Source organism: Sceloporus occidentalis, unplaced genomic scaffold (assembly GCF_023333645.1).
Source record: "Sceloporus occidentalis isolate IW3139 unplaced genomic scaffold, rSceOcc1.0.p SCAF_6, whole genome shotgun sequence".
Classification (NCBI taxonomy): Eukaryota; Metazoa; Chordata; class Lepidosauria; order Squamata; family Phrynosomatidae; genus Sceloporus; species Sceloporus occidentalis.
Window position 1 is genome coordinate 53275880 of NW_028316986.1, and position 13697 is coordinate 53289576.

Sequence of the window (13697 nt, forward strand, 5' to 3'; positions counted from 1 at the left end):
TTATCACATAAATAAATAACTCTACCCTTTAGTAAGGTATGAGTTTCCTCAGAGGGTTAATAATTGTATTTCTTGTTCTTTGGTTTTTCCTCAACCTTTTTACAGGTAGATTTTTCTTTGTAGGCCTATTTTCTGTTTTAACTAGCAATATATGTTTAACTATAAAAGACACAGAAAACAGATCTCATATTTTTATTCCTTCGCATCACTAATAACACTAATAATGTGCTTCAAAAGCTCATTTTCAAGGCCAGACATAAGAATTAAAATGTATTCAGGCTTTGAGGGAAAATGCAAACCAATTACAGTAAGTGGGGTAATAAGCAGTCTTCTGAAAACGATGTATTGCATGAGAACAGAGGATGAAAAATGAGATGAAAAATTGACTTTACCCTGGTTCCATTTATGAGCACTGAGGATTTCTTCCATCCTTGTGCCATCTAGTGGTGACCTATGAGATGCATATAAATTCATACTACTAACGTTGTTTTCTGTGTGCTATCTCTGTAAAACTATGGTAAAGTGTCTACATCTGTTTGTCAAGAGCAACATATCTATTCCATTCTCTTTCTCCCTATCCCTGCTTCATGTTTGTCTGGGGGCAAGCAAATCTTAAATGGGCAGGCAACTTGTGACTGGCAATTGATGTGGAAATGCAACTCCAAGCAGCTTTAACCAATATGGCCAGGGGTGAGGAATGATAAAAACTGCAGTTAAGCAATGCCTGTAGTGGGGCACATGTTGCCTACCCTGCCTTAAACAATCTGAACTTTTCCATTAAAAAAAAAGTTGTGTGTAAAAACACATATGTCCTCCATGAGGTTTCTTTTTAACTCCTCTTTCAAGTTGATTGCAAGGGCTGGGATGGTCCCTTGGGATTAAAACATATTTTAAGGCCAGATATTTTATGGTTATTAAATGGTAAAATTTGTCACACCATCATTTTCATAGGAACATAGGAAAATGCCGTTTACTGAATCAGGCTGTTCGTCCATCCAATTCCGTATTGTCAATACTGACTGGCTGAATCAGGGTATTCTTGGAGAATCTTTGCTCTGCTTAGCTTCCAAATCTGGGTGAGCACAGGTGTGTTGAGGGTGGTATGTTTGGTAAAGGTTATTTACTTCTCTCCCATCACCAGGCTTCCACCAGGACAGATCTGGACTAATTGTTTGCAGAATGTTTTGAAATTCGGCCAAGCCTCAGATTTAGAGGACAGACTTGATTGCGGGTTGGAACTGCTTTTCATGCTCCAGTTAAGCAGACGAATACTGGAATGTCCCCCTCCAAAATGCTGCCTCGATTGCATTATATAGAGAGGCGGGATATAAATAAAATTTATTATTACTATTATTATTATTATTATTATTATTATTACTCCATCGCTGCAAGGTGATGATGGTGATGATGATGATGATTATTATTATTATTATTACTCCATCGCTGCAAGATGATTCTCTCCTGACAGTCCTGTGCCTGTTTCTACTTTTGACCACAGTCTTAATCCTGTCCTTGGTAGTAACCTGTTTTTTTTTAAAGTTTAAGAGCTTGGTTGCAGGATGGGAGAGATGAATGGAGGCCTAACAGGCTAGTCAGAAGAGGGATCTTTATCTCATTGGTACTATCTGGTCATCTCTCTTGATTTCTTTGCTATAGACAGTGCTTAACTGAGAGGTGCCAGTGCTCAAATTCACTTGGATTTTTTTTAAACAAAAGCCTGAATGAGAAGCCACAGCAAGAAAGGGTTGTTGGAAGGGGAATGATAGATAGAGCCAGCATGGTGCAGTGGTTTGAGTGTTGGACTAGGACATTGGGAGTCCAGGGTTTGAATCCCTGCTTGGCTGTGGAATCCCACTGGGTGACCTATGCCAAGTTGCACTCTCTCACCCTCAGATGAAGGCAAGAGCACACCCCCCCCCCCCGAACAAATTCAGCCAAGAAAACTCTATGAAAGGTTGTCTTAGGGTTGCCATGAATTAAAAACGACTTGAAGGGGTACAACAACAACAACTCTTCTATGCCCGGCCTTCTCAAAGGTCAGCTGTGGTGTGGGAGGTAAAATGAAGGTAAGGCTGATTGAAAATGGGGAAGATGGTTTTCAGTGAGATTGTTTTGCGGAGACTGTTCTATGAGGCAGAAAGGTAAAGTTCTTTTCCTATCCCATACCATTGCTTCTTGAGAGCCAGTCTTTAGACCCTTTTGAAGATTTTCCTTCAATGAGTGGCTGAAGGTATGTGAAAGATATAACCATTGTCTTAATTAAAGATTTCTCAACCATTTTGGACTATAAATCTGTGCCATTCACTGACCATGGTAGGAAAAATGTCTGGTACTTCATGCCTAAAGGCTTGATGAAAGATGATAAGACATTTTTTCTTCTTTCAGAAATTTGGCTCAGTCCTGTGAGGAGAAGCACTGTCCCAGGGGACTGGAGCTACCACCACTTCCATTATCCTCATTGCCTGGTTCCCCAAACTTCACTTTCTCAGTGATGGCCCCAGTAATTAAGTGTAGCTATACCTCCCTGGCCTTGAGTTTTAATTTCACAGTGCCAGGCTGAGAGAGTACTCAATGACCAGGGTGACCAGATGTCCTCCTTTTCCAGGGCACGTCCTACATTTCAACATTCTGTCCAGGAGGAATTCAAAATGTACTCTATTTTGAGCATGACTAAGAAGCATGAATTTGCATTTATATAATTATTTTTAGCTTTTACAGTAGGCCCATCTTATACACAGATTTTTTATACACGGATTCAAGCATCCATGGTTTGAAAATGTTCAAAAAAAGTATAAATTTCAAATATCAAACCTTGATTTTCCTATTTTTATAAGGAACACCATTTTGCTATGTCATTATATTTAATGGGACTTGAGCATCCATGGATTTTGTTATCCATGGGGGATCTTGGAACCAAACCCCAGCATATAACAAGGGTCCAATGTATTTTGTAATGCCGTACATTTTTCTTGAATGCCCCACATTTTGCAGTGCCTTGTCCTCTTTTGTGGTTATGACATATGGTCACTCTGCAAATGATTGAAATAATCCTGGAAATGCTCACCCAAGAGCTCCTTCAATCCTGGTGGTGGCAGTTTTTCATATTCCTGTATAGTGTTTCTGGATTTTGTCAGGGCTAGTCCAAGATATTTTTTATGACTGAGGCGGAGCAGAAAAGTAAAGTCAAGATGTATGTTTTATCTTAGATTGCCACTTACTGTGGCACCAGAGGTGGAAAAGTTCACCTGCACATCTTTTCCTTTCTGGCAGTAAAAACAAGAATAATTTCTCTTTCTCTCGTGCTTTTCTCCTGATAAAGGGACTGAATGCAGCAAATACAGTACAGTACAAAAGTATTTAAAAAGTTTCAAAATTAAAAAGCATTTAAACAATTTATAACAATTAGCTGTCTGCAGTGACAGACAAGATCTACTCCATGAGTTGGCTACCTTACTCTGCCTAATGGTAGGACTGGCACTATGTACTTCTGTGCTCATTTGGGTAGCTTCATCCCTTTATGACTGTTATATCTCCTCTCTGTCAATTTAAATAACAAAAATTGCCTAAAATTTCCAGATAATATTCTTGACTGTTGGATGATGTGGCTGGTTTGAATTCAGTGCCTACAAGTTGCTTGGAACCCTGTGAGGTTTTGCATTTAGGAAAAGGGTTAGCTTTTGGATGTTCTGTACAAATGTTCACTCAATCCACTTTTTTCCAAGATTGGCTGGTTTAAACCAAATGCCTTTATTTTGGGGGGGACCCCCCCCCCGATTATTATTACTATTTTCCATCCCTTTTACTGGAACAACAATGACTAAATTCAAATATTGTAACTTTTAACAGTTTATTCATTGTTAAACCAGTATCCAGTGTCAGTTGCTTCTTTTCAATCACTTTATAGTGCAAAAAATGCCATTCAGAAACAAATCTTTCAATTAACACAAGTTCAACCAAAACAGCTTGCTTTAAAAGAGAACTTTTAAAAGAGCAATTATTATTTGAGCTAGTGGCTATAACATATTAACAGCATGTTGCTAATTAATTTTTTAATTGTACTCCTATATTGCTAGTCCTACACATTAACGCAAAAAGAAAGGTTTAAACCAGATAAAAATAAAAATGGCTTAACTAACTAAATAAATAAATAATAAAAATGGTGTAAACCATTACAAAACTGCTTTTTTCCAGCCCTACTTCTATCTTATTCTCTGTCTTTTATATCCTCCATCTTCTTACCAGCAAGTGCCAAATACGTTGATGAAAATGTCTTTTAGGAATTCATGAATTTTGACTTCTGCAGAAATGATTTTTGATAGTATAAAAGAAATCAGCTGTATTGATGAATGGATTATTAACCCGTTAAAAAAAAGAACTTCAAAACATTTGTTACTAACAGGAAAATTCAGATTAGGCTATCACTTTTAAGTGGGGGGAAACAGATATATGTATGCATTTTATCATTGAATTGTTGCATTGAACATTTCACCAAAGCTGAGCAGATCTTGCTGTTGTCATATTAAATATGCTGAAATCCTGTCTCTCCTATAGGGATGGTGAACAGCATAATCAGACAAGACAATGGAACATGCTTTAATCCTAACAGAGAAAGATACTTCATTTGCAATATTTTGAATAAATTCTTAAATAAGGAGCTTAATAACAGTAGGTATGCCAGACAGCTCAGCAAATACTTTCCTGTTAGGGGGCCCACCTACCGTTTTCATCAGAATTGCTTCAGAAAGGGCACAGTGTTGGAGAATATTTGAAAATAAATAAATGCACCCCCTAAGAAGAACAGAAAATTGCAAATTCTTATCCTAGCAATAGTTGTGCTTTCTCACTCTAGTTGAGTATAAGCTGGGCAGTGGCCTGTCTACGGGCTATTGACTTTACATAGGTTCATGGTTTGTGTATAAAGTGGAGATAAAGTGTATAAAGCTCAGGGCTGTTCCCATGCTATTGTATATTTTCAAAATCATCTGATTTCTGGGTCGTGTTGCTGTTGGGAGATTGTATCCATAATTTTTCACCATAGACCTGTAGCTGGTAGTATAGCATTCCATCTTCACCTAGTGGATAATGGGTTTCATGAGTTCACCATATTTAGTTTTGTTTGGGACTGAGACCCCTGTTTAAAATTTGCTTCTATTTAAAGCAAAGATTGTAAGATTGTGGGGCAGAAATGATGATTGGGATATGGGAAAATACAGAGAACTCTTATACAGATCCATGGTGATACCATATCTGGAATAGTGTGTAGAGTTCTGCAGGTTTTGTAGCACCATGAATGGTGTTTTTAAAAAAGCAACCAAAATGACCAAGGGACTGGATTAAACTGTTTTATGAAGAAAGAACTCCAGCTGTATAGCTTGAAAAAATGACAAGTAAAGAGGCAGGATAGGCAGCAGTTCCCAAACTTTGATCTTCCAGATGATTTGGATTTCAGTGCCCAGAATTCCTGACTGTTGGCCCAGCTGGATGGGGCTTCTGGGGCTTGAAATCCAAAACACCTGGAAGATCAAAGTTTGGGAATGACTAGGGTAGAGTGTATAAAGTTCTGCACAGTATGGAGAAAATAAGTAAGGAGAAGCTTTTCTCCATCTATTAGGCCATGCGAACAGTGGCATCACTAGGGTTGGTGTCACCCGGTTTGGTGCCTCCTTCTTTCCTCCTTCCCCCACTGCCTCACTCTGTCTGTCAGTCTGCTGCCCAGCGGCACCTGAAACGGGTTGCAAGGGGGTGGGCAGCCTGGTGAGTAAGGCCATGAAGGGGAGGCAGGGCCTGAGGGTGATGCTTCTTGCTTGGGCTTCCCCACTGGGAAAGACTGCCAGGGGAGCCCTGGTGGTGCTGTGGTTAAATGCCAGTACTCCAGCCATTCACTCACAAACCACAAGGTTGTGAGTTTGATCCCAGCCAGAGGCTCCAGGGTTGACTCAGCCTGGCGTCCTTCAGAGGTTGCTAAAATGAGTACCCAGCTTGTTGGCGGCAATTAGCTTACAAGCCGCTTGGGGAGTGCTTAAGGGCACTGATAAGCAGTATAGAAATGTACTTGCTATTACTATTGCTGTGTGTTGTGACCACTGCTGTCACCTTCCTCCCAGCTGCCCTGGCCCCTTGGTGGAGAGAGCAAGGGCAGTGGAAAGGAAGGTGAGAGCATGCAGGCATACATCAGCATGTCTGTTGCCCTCATCCTTTTCCCCATTGTCCTGGTTCCCTGGGAAAAGGGAGCCAAGGAAGTAGGAAGGCTGGTGGCAGCGTGTGCCTGCTCCTGCATGGCAACAGCACCTTCCCCTGCAACAGGCATAGGGCCAGACCGGGTTTCACTCCTCTCTGGGATGTCACCAAGTGTGGGCCACACTGTCCGCACCCCCCATGTGACATCACTGCATGTGAGATGAATTTGGGAATAGCACTGAGAACTTTAAATCAAGGAGAAGAGTATAGAGGGCTTGTCTACATTACTTATAAATCCCAAATTCCCCCCACTTCAATGTTTGTGCTGAAGGGTCTGATTTACAATGCCCAGACCCAATGCAAGGTTTCCATTGCTTGTCCTGCATTAAAAACTTATGTTTTCATCTGGGTTTTCCAGAATACCCAGTGCAAAAACACTTTTGGAAGGCAGCTGTCAGTTTTTCCAAAAAACCTGCAGCAGGTAAGAGGGGGAGGGAATTTGGGGTCAGAATACTCTGAGGGCAGCCTGGACTATGCCGGCAAATGTAGATGAGCCCAAAGACAGGAGTATTTTTTTTAAAAAAAATCTAGTCATGTTTGTGTTGCCTTTGAATTAGACTGGACATGGGGAATCTACTATTAGGAACTAGAAAAAGTGAGTGAAAATATTCCCCTCAGAGATGTTTCTCTTGCTAGCCTTGTAGAGCCATCCTGGATAAATGTAATAGTAACAGTGGAGAACAGAGTTCAAATCCTTAGTCAGGCATAGCAACCCCTTGGGTGACTATGGGTGTTACACTCTCTCGGCCTCAGAAAAAAAGGAATGGTAAACCTCTGAATAAATGTTGTTCAGAAAGCCTCATGAAGGTGCACAACCAACAACGACGATAAGGACTCCTAAATCCTTTTGGTCCAGAGACATAATTTTAAAAGATCTGTTTACACCATTAGTATCACTCACTTATAACGTAAAACATGTTGCCCCTTTAAGTGTTACAGACTTATTTTGGCATGTATTTTAATAAATTACAATTTACTTCCATTATTGCATGAAGTGTTATACTCCATGTACCTGAGGAAAATGGATTCTGATCCAAGAAAGTTGATTCTAAAACAAATCTGTTAATCAAAGGTGCCACAACACTCATTGGTATTTTGCTGGAACAGATTATCACGATTACCCTTATAGGGGAAAAACCCTCTTATGAAGTGATGTCTTTGTCCTGTGTGAAATTTTTTTTATTCTGAATTCAAAACTTGAGAAAGTATAGTAAAGATGTCAGATGACCACTAGAGGGCAGTTTAAGTGCAGGAATAACAGCTGTATGAACAGCAAAGCTGATTCGAAGAGATTTTACTAAGCCTGATTGACATTAAATAACCAAAATCTACCTCTGTCAGCGCGTTCCCAAGCCACAGGCAACTTTGGCAGGACAAAAAACCAGCCAAAGCCTCCAGGACGACAAGGAGGCCTCCTGAGTCTAAGGAAAAGAAGTAGACTGTTCACAGGGAAGCCTTTGGTAAGCAAAGCAAGAGATAATCCAGTCTGCTGAAGACATCCTGTAGTATCTCTGCCTGGTTCTTATTTATAAGGTAACTGAGGGCTTGTCAGAATAGCCTGGTCCTGGTCAGCGTATAGGTGAAAGGAATGGTTACTGACTTCATTCATCTGGAGATCTGGACATTTGTTGGATTTATACCTTGCTTTCCCCCCAAAGAATTACACTCAAGGCAGCTATCGATCATAAAAACCAGTTTAACAAATACAATTAAAATCTACAGCAGGATAGAAATACAACTATATCATTAGGAAAAAAGCACACACACAAATCAAAACCATTTCTACAGCTACCTGTATTGGTTTTAGTTTGTTTGTTTCAAATCAAAGTTATCCAAACTCTATTTGGTTACTGATCTGATCTGTTTGTAGGGCTGGGATTCATGCAGAAATTCATTACAAGGTTACTGGAGACATCCATCACAAAACTAGTTTTGGAACAGGAGAAAAGTAAAAGAGAAGGTGTCTCTGCACACAAGCAAAGTTCATTTCCTTCAGCTTTTATACACTTGGCCGTCTGTATCTACTGATTCTTTATCCGTGGATTCAACCATCCATAGCTTGACAATATTAAAAAATACATATAAATTCCTAAAACCAAATATTTATTTTTGCCATTTTCTATAAGGGACACCATAGTATGTAATGAGAATTAAGCATCTGCTGATTTTGGTATTCATGAAGGGTCCTGGAACCAAACCCCAGCAGGCCCATGGTATAAAGTGGAGAGTATAAATTCTAAGCAGCTTAAGTTCTAACAAGTTTTGTAGTTATTAAAACACTCCTAGTGCTCAGACTCATTCTATACGTTGAAACAGAGATTAAGCTGAATAAAATACTATTCTGTCTGAAGGTCATTGAACTATTCAGAAAGTCTGTGAAAAATAATGTTGCTGGGTTGATCTTATCACAAAAGATAAGTCAGAAAGGGGCTGGTGCTTGGTGAATGGAAACAGTCCTTCAGAGATGAATGGGGATGTTCTTGATCATGCAAAAGTACACCAGGGAGCTGTAGTTCAGCTCTTGTAGTGTACTGTTTTGAAATAGTCAGCCCTCACCTTACGCGGGGATCCGTTCCGGATCCCTCCGCGTAAGGCAAATTCTGCCTATGCTCAAGCCCTATTGGAAACAATGGGGCTTGTGCATGGTGGCGCGGCAGTGCGGCGGTGCACAGGGCACAACGGGCGCGCGCACCCATTCAATTGAATGGGATGCGCTGCCCCTTCCAACCCGCGCGTGCTCCTCAGCTTGAGCGCGTAAGCTCAAGTCTGCGTAAAGTGTGCCCGCGTATGACGCGGGTGCGCTGTATTGGGAGATAGAGGGCTACACTGCACTGATGGACAATCAAGGCGAGATTTCTCTCACAAGACAATTCAATCAACAAAAATGAGCTGAGAGTCAGGAAAAGATCTTCTGTCTGAAAAAAAACAACCCAACAACCCTGGCTTGCATTCTAAGGTTTATGGTGATGGTAAGCAGAAGCATCCAATAAGGATAGGCTGGGACTAATGTATATCTGAAAGGCTTTCAAATGTCAGCCTGTTCCCAAATATTCTTCATCCCTGAAATATTTGCTGTAAAAGAATGTGCTCTAGAAGACCATCTGCAGCCTTCCAGAGATTAGTTGCAGCTCCTTGGCCAACATGGCCAATGATAAAAGATCATGGAAGCTGTAGTTCAAAAACACCTGATGCACCACTGTTGCAATTTCCTGTTTTAGGCAAAGAACAATTCCATCCAGCAAATAGTGCCAGCCCTTGAAGCCAGTGTACAACGTGTCTGTGCAATGCAATTTTGGAAGCATGCTTTGCCTTCCCCATAATTTTATCACTGAGAGGCAACTGAAAGGGGATGAAATCTACACATTTGTTATGGGGAAATAATTATTTGCCCAGAGGGCAGGGTGTTTGATCTTCAGATGGCCAGAGCAAAAGTTGGTCAGTCCATATGTTTTTCTTTTTGTTTTTAGAAATTATTTTCTTGACTTGGACTGTTTGCACTGACAAGTTAGAGCATAAAACAATATTTAAGGAGAGGAGACTAGTCTTTAAACAAAGAAGAAAGGGGAGGCAGAGGAAGGAGAGCCCATCACCAACATACTGTTACTTAGTGATGGAAGTAGCTCATGTTTTGGCACTCAATTGCTTATCCCTGCATATTGCCTCCTTCATCAACCCCCTGATGGCTGAGCAGTTGTCGCCAGGACTATTGGCTATTGCTCTGATTTGGATAGGCTGCAGCTCATGACCCCTCAGACCAATGTTAGGAAACATTGGCTGGAAATCACTATTGCAGCTGCAAATACATGATCTAGAGCAGGGGTTGGCAACCTCCGGCCCGCGGGCCGGATGCGGCCCGCGGAGGCCTTTCATCCAGCCCCTGTGCACTCCTGCCGCCGCCGTCAATTGCGGCTTTTTGACGCTCTGGGTGACGCCATTTTGTTTCTAAAAATGGTGGCGAAATCTCGCACGACTTTTCCTGTGGTCACGCAAGACTTCGCTGCCATTTTGAGAAACAAAATGGTGGTGGCCTAGAGGCAAAGTCGCGCATGACCACGGGAAAGGTTGCGCGAGACTTCGCCGCCATTGGCGGCGGCCTCTAGGAGGCTCGCTGTGGTCACCGGGCCCCTGCTACAGGGCTCCGATGTCGGCAGTGGGCCTCTGGGAGGCCTGTTGCGGTGGCTGGGGCCCTGCAACAGGGCTCCGGCGGTGGCAGCGGGCCTCTGGGAGGCCCGTTGCCATCGCTGGGGCCCTCCAACAGGGCTCCGGCGGCAGCAGCAGGCCTCTAAGACTTTTTTGCCGGCCTCTGATGGGGCCTGGGGCCCTGTCAGGGGCCAGCAAAGAGGAGGCCTCCAGTGCTGGCGGCCCCTGCCGGCTTTTTTGCCAGAGGAGGCCTCCAGCACTGGCGGCCCCCACCAGCTTTTTTGCCAGCCTCTGACGGGGCCTGGGGCCCCATTAGGGGCCCGCAAAGAGGAGGAGGCCTCCAGCGCTGGTGGCCCCCACCAGCTTTTTTGCCGGAGGAGGCCTCCAGCACTGGCAGCCCCAACTGGCTTTTTTGCCGGCCTCTGACAGGGCCTGGGGCCCCGTCAGGGGCCAGCAAAGAGGGGGAGGCCTCTAGCGCTGGTGGCCCCTGCCAGCTCTTTCCCGGCCTCTGACAGGGCCTGGGGCCCCGTTAGGGGCCGGCAAAGAGGAGGAGACTTGGTCCCCGGAGGGTGGAAGCTCCGCCCCCAGCATGCGGCACCGCCCCTGGTGGGTGGAAGCCACACCCCCGGCACACGGCCCCGCCCCCGGAGGGTGGAAGCTCCACCCCCCAGCTTCAGCCCCCCTCCAGTTGTCTGAGGGACAGCAACCCGGCCCCCGGCTCAAAAAGGTTGCCTACCCCTGATCAAGAATTATGAATCCATAAGTGATTCGTATTCACAATCGTGGCGCTATTGCCATGACTGTAATAGTCCCCCATTCCAGCCTTATCAGGCATCAACCGCTACAAGTGATGGAGGGCTGTTCTGTTGATTGGAGCAGAGCAGACTGACATTTCCAGCCTCCTCCTTCCAGCAGTCTCTGGTGTAAGGAGGAAAAGCGACAGGAATCTTGTTTCTACTTGCTACACTGCTGATTGCTGGCAGGAGGGGGATGGAAACGTTAGTCTGCAGCACCCCATCTGGAGAGAATAGCTCTCTGTCTCCCACAATGGTTGTTTTGGGGAGGACTGGGGGAGGTGGTGAGGCCAGGAGATGCTTTTTAGTTAAGTGAACTTAACCAAGTGGTTGATCTAGCATTTTGGCCAGTATGTTTTTGCACTGGTTTTGCTGTTTGAGGCTTTGGGGGTATATTGTAGTTCCCCCCAAAATAACCATTCTATGGCTCAAAGTTCAGCCACAACAATGCCACTGAAAGCTCAACCGAGAGTGAAATGAGATAACACAATTTGTATTTATGCAGTGCTTTCTCTTAGATTTTCTTTGTTTCATAGACTATCACATATCTATTTTTATTTTTTTAAAACAAAGACATTAGGCCTAATGGATCAAATGATATGCTGATTATTGGTTAAAGTAAACATTGTTAAAGTACACCTCTGTAAACAGACGTTTTTAATATTAATAAAAGAAGGAACTTTCAAATTTCCATTTCATTTTGCAATCTGCCATTCTTCCTATGCTGTGAGTTGCAACAGCAGGCCCAGCTGTGCTATGTTAGCCACAGATCCCACCTAAGAAATCAAAGCAAATTTAGCTCCAGGACTCAACCTATGAGGGCCTTCTCACCATGAAAAAGTGCCGAAGGTGGAGGCTTCTCTGGCTGACTTTTCTGCCTGTTTGGGCCACTGTTAGAAAAGATAACAAACCATGTGAATGGCTGAGTGTTAAGAAAGCCTGTGAAGATCTATAAAATGAAGTTTACGTCTTTTATAAATTTTAAGGTCTTCTGGGTGTGGGTGTGGAAGAGAAAGCTCTTAAAATTATAATGCTTTAGCTTTGACATAGCTAGAGTGAGATGGTTTCCTCTCTTTATTTTTGCCTGCACAACATCTGACCAGATGTGCCAGAATCCATGTGGGACGGCAACAGGGTGCCCAGAAAGAAGAATATGGGGAAAGATCATCTTCCCCCACTAATGTTACATGTGGTGTTATGCTAAAGAGCCCTGGGGTGCTAGTTTGGTTCAAGAGATCTGGCGACTTGACCAAATGTGCTAGGGATGAGTGGAAGGGCCCTTGTGATTCAGCCTGGAAGCCTCCAGTGCTCAGAAGGGTTAACACCACTCAGACCTCTCACATTCTCACTTGCTTTCTCTGGCATGCCTTGGGAAGCTTTGTTCATTGGAGTATTAAATTCCACAGCTGTAAATAATCTGGAGCAGGAGAATTATCAAGGCCTTGGGAAGAAGCAGCTTTTATTAATAAGATTGGGTCTCCCTGAGAAAGCTCACGTAGCTCCTTTTCACCCTTTCCCTGCTGCTTCTATTTGCTCAATTGTGGGTTTTTGGTTTGTGTTTCTTGGGGGGAGGGTGTTCTTTGTCAGCATCCAGGCCCTTGCCTGGAGCTTTCCTATATAGACAGGTGTGCTCAGAGCAGCCTTTGCATGAAGAACAGCTCCTTGCCTGGAGCCTAGCAGCTGGCAAAATGTGGGGCCCAGGCAACCACACCTCAGTTTTGCTTGGCTTGCTACAAATGGAGCCAGATTGGTTCCTTTGCTAGTCCAAGCAGCAAATCAATGTCATGGAACCAGGCTTCCACCTTTCTAATATCTATGCCCCTTATCAGATTTTGAGTAAGGCTGTCATGTTAGGGCAAGATTGTAAAAGTTATTTTTGGACCACAACTTACAGAATACCATAGTCAGCATGGCCAGGAGATTCAGGTACCTGTAATCCAAAGAGTAACTTTTAGTATGGTCAGCCATTCATTCTGCTTCTGGAGTACATTTAGTAGTGGCTTGAGGTACAGGTCTGTAGCCGACCATGCTCTCTTCTTTTTTGTCACTATACAATGAAAAACTTTGTCAGCCAACTGCCAATTTTAAGTTTTGTTAGTAGTTCAGAGCAGACCGGGGTCCTCTCACTCCCAGTTATTTGGCAATTGAACATTTAATTTTATAAAATTTAAGTATGCTTGCATATAACCAAAACTACACTATAAGGTGCCTTTTTGAGGATATTTGAACTGAATAATTTCTCTCACATGTGAGATAGTTTTCTTTTCCTGCCAAGTTGAATATTTTCTTTCTAATCATTCTGAGAACATAAGAATGGAAAAGATCCCCTATTAAATTAGTTTGCCCAAGCCAAAATAGCTTCACAAATGAACAAATCCCTTCAACATTATGAAAGATCAACATTTCAATACCCCAGTTTTAGCGTGACCAGCTTGAGTTTCTTCTCATACCATTGCTAGGAGAAAAGCTATACTTACTTCACCATCCTTAATCAAAGGGAAGAAATCATTTTAAAGAGTGAAATCT